The sequence below is a fragment of the Durio zibethinus genome, chromosome 5 (genome assembly GCF_047325235.1).
Source record: "Durio zibethinus cultivar Kanyao isolate XHJ-2024 chromosome 5, ASM4732523v1, whole genome shotgun sequence".
Taxonomy (NCBI): domain Eukaryota; kingdom Viridiplantae; phylum Streptophyta; class Magnoliopsida; order Malvales; family Malvaceae; genus Durio; species Durio zibethinus.
Genome location: NC_143166.1, coordinates 21,559,733 through 21,563,822, shown reverse-complemented (window position 1 = coordinate 21,563,822; position 4,090 = coordinate 21,559,733). Strand labels below are relative to the sequence as shown.

The 4,090-nt window shown below is 26.4% G+C and overlaps 1 non-coding gene across 1 annotated transcript; it reads left to right on the top strand.

Moving 5' to 3' along the window:
- The first annotated feature begins 3,492 nt into the window (after window positions 1-3,492).
- Window positions 3,493-3,688, top strand: LOC149518793 (U2 spliceosomal RNA). Its single transcript, XR_016342538.1, has one exon. It is a non-coding gene; the product is annotated as a U2 spliceosomal RNA (small nuclear RNA).
- Window positions 3,689-4,090: the final 402 nt, after the last annotated feature.

Here is a 4,090-nt window from a genome sequence, read left to right as displayed (position 1 = left end):
TAAAATTTTATATTTGCAAAAACTCAGATTCACAAGAATTTTCAAGTTCGTAAGACACAAAAATTCGCAAGGATTCAGATTTGCAAGAATTTTCAGGTTCATAAGAACTTAGATTCGCAAAATTTTTTAGGCTCGCAAGATACAAAGATTCGCAAGATTTCACAAGATACAAAGATTCATAAGAATTAAAGATTTGCATTTGAGAAATTCACTTCCAAATTTTAATTCAAATATTCACAAGAACTCAAATTCGTACGAATTCAGATTCGCAAGATTTTCAATTTTGCATTTGAAAAATTCACATCCATTATTCCTAATTTAAAAATTTTGGGATTTCATCCAAAATTTCAAAGATTCGGATTCAAAATACTTTAGAGATTCACACAATTTTTTAAGATTTTCATTCGAGCTTAAAGATTTACATTTAATAAATTTTAGAACTTCACATACTAAAATTCTATAAATTCATACCCCAAAGTTCAAAAATTCTCATTCAAAAACTTTAGAGATTCACCTAAAAAATTTTAGGTTTCTCATTTGAAAAATTTAGTATTTCACATAAGATATTCCTCTTTTAAAAATTCAGTGCAATAATATGAAGGATAAAATTTGATTGGAAAGTCTTATACCTAGCAGAAAGGATAAATTTTCATTGGTTTACAAAAAACATTTACATTTTATTTGTAAATTTTTATTATAATTTTGTAATTGTTTAATTATAATAAAAAATTATATAAAATTTATTAATTTATAAATGTGATATATTTTATATAAAATTTTATTAAAATTTATATAATTTTAAGTTGTGATTAATTAATTATAATATAATAATTATAATTAATATATATTTTAATAAAAAATGATATATTTTACTTTCTATTACTTTGATATTTAATACTAATAATAAATTTGTTTAGAAAAAAAATTACAGTAACAACAAAATAATGTTTGTGGATCAATAATTGTGGTAAATTCATAGAAGTCAAAGTAACTACTTGTAATGATTAGTCTAAAAGTGTGATTGTGACTACATGTCTTATCATCATTCATACATAGTAATGTTTATATATACATATACAATGTGTGTATCTATATATATATATATATGTATATAGTGTGTGTGTATTTGAGGATAATATTACTCTTATGATTATCTAATGCCACATTAGCTCCGAAAAATAGTATTGAAAAATATATAGTTATAACCATAAAATAATACTTCTTTTGTCTCATTTTGTTTTTATTTTTCTTTAAAATATTTTAAAATTATGTCTTTTTAAAATTTTTTAAATATTTATTTTTTAATTTTTTATGATTTTTTTTAATTTTCTGATATTAAAAATCATAAAATTATAATTTTATAGAAAATTTAAAATATTAAATAAATTAAAGTCAAAATTTTTTAAACTTTGTAAAAATCTATAACAACCAAATAATTTAATACGAAGGTTGTATTAGCTTTATATTTTTGAATTCCAATCGAGTCAAATGTGTTCCATCACTATAGCTAAACCTTAAAATAATTTAATTTCATTCTTTATATGTATATCAATAATTAAAAAATATAAATTAAAAAATTTAACACTATTATAAATAGATCCTTCCTCCTATATATGCATGTAGACTCATATGCTACTATAAATAGTCAAGGTAAAAAAGACATATAATCATAATCATAAACTATGATTATTACTGAATTCGAAAATTGGTTCAATTGATTTGTATAATCATTCTTAGATGGTAACATAACAAAATTTAAATTTAAATATTAACATTTAAAATTTTCTTTCTTTCTTCAACTACAACCTCTTTTGTACCAAAAAAGAATTACAAATATTAGTAGATTTAATATCTTCCAATCCCAAGTTTAGTAATATATCTATATTTATAAGCCTTGGCGGCTAAACTTGGTTTATCATTCACCTGCAGGCACTAAACTTTAACAAATACCATAATTTAATGTGGAAAAATACTAAATATTCTATAGTGAAACTAAACTAACAAAATAACAACAAGCCTAGCTAGAACACAAAGAAAGATATAGAGAGAAAAAAAGTGCTTTGTGACATTTGGGAATAGGGGCATAGTACCAAGGATATTGGCTCCTAATAAGAAATTAGATGAACATAACAATGCTAAAATGGCTTTGAATTTTAAATTCTTAATAGGGGTTTTGTCCAAAATGACATGTGATTTAGTTTTTCTAAAGAGCCGGATGGTCGATGTGAACGTCATGGTAGCCTGCTACTGGCCATTGCATTATAGTTCTCATAAAGGTTCTCAAATGTTGAATCCAGCTTGGAGCCACCTTACCAAACTCATGCTTAAAATGCTTGTTAACTAGGTTGGGCTTAGGCTTTATGTTCTAAGCTAGCAAGGAAAATAAGCAGACCTATCAGTTGATAATAAACCCAAAATTTCAAACACTTATTATTGGGTTGTTGCTCGGTTAATGTAGATTCATTTGCTCTATAGCCCATTATTTGAATCAGCTACTTTGTATATCGCTCTTCGTAGGGTTTTTAAGTAGGCAAATGTATTATTTGCCTATTTTTCATTTTTTTTCCTTATGATTTTCAGCTATTCCTCTTATAGATTTGGTTTTTAAAATGCTTTATTATACAAAATTATTTAACATTGGATTTGGATGTTTGTTTCATTTTTCACAAAAAAGAGTTAAAACTATTATTTGTGAAACATCCTTCAGTCACGATTCTGGTAGAATAACAATTAGACTATCGTTTCAACATGTGCGTTGTATTTATGGAAACATGTTTAAATGTTAATATAAAATATCTTGATAAAGAAAGGAGATTGATATTTCATATTCTCTAATACTAAAAATGGTTGTTTCAAAAACAAGGCCTGTATATGATCTTAATGCACTTGAATTTGTGTATTAATCTGCACATTATGAATAGTTATGATAAACTTGGTTTGATTTCTACAATATTGAATTCAGCTCAGCTATGGTGCACCATTTTGCCATTCCTATCATATTCTAATACATTAAATTTAAGATGTTTTACTGGTGTTTTACAACCAAGAGACCTTGATTCTTCTATACAAACAATATAATTCTCCTAAACTTGAAATCTATTTCTTCTTTATTGTTCCAAACAAGGCAACCATGTTAGGCCTATTATAACAATGATTAAGAGAGAACATTATCTCTTAATTACTCTCATGATTGAGAATGAAGTTTTCATACCAAAAGAAAACACTTAAGCTTTATAATGGAGAGCATACATACAAACCCCAGATGCAACTATACCACCTAATCCGTAATTTCTACGTTTCTTTGGCTGTGATTTAATTTGATCCATAACAAGTAATAAGTGGCCCTTACACCCTATTTAGGAAGGGTTCTCTTTTCATGTGCACTCTGTGGTTGGCATATTATAGTTGGTTTACTTAAATCTTACACCACAAAGTGGAAAGTAAGGAGCAAGAATAGGCTTACAAAAGAAGTAGATTTATAAGAGCAAAAGCATACCTTTCTCAACCTTTTAGCTAAAATCAAGAGTAAAATTTATTTTTATCAATTTAATATTTGATATGTGGGTCATTAACTCATGTGATATTAAATTTATTTTTTTAGAGAGAAAGTCCACCCACAATAACTTGTTATAAGGGTTTTCACTTGTCGCCTAAGTGGTGCACTAAAGCTCGGGCCTAGAGCACCCCACCCAATACAAGTTTAATTATCTTGATTTGTGAATGTAATCATATCTATGTCTAAAACCCTAATAGTCATCTCATTACTGAAGTAATATGCCTTGAAGATGTTTTTCTTTTCCCAGTTAGTCTAATTCATTTCTTATTCAAAATAGGTAACTAATGCGGCTACATTTGCTAGTCTTAGTTACCAGAATCCTTGTGTGATGATAAGAATATTCATCTTCATTGAAGATGAGTAAATGCATCTATGATGCCCTTAATCTCAAATTAAAAAAATGTGTGGATATGATATGATATGATATAATATGTAAAGATCTAAACCTAAATATGTGAGTATTACATTATGAGAGTCACAAAATATTACAATCATGAAAGTCATTAAGTGTTACTGATGGGAAGCCATCTATAA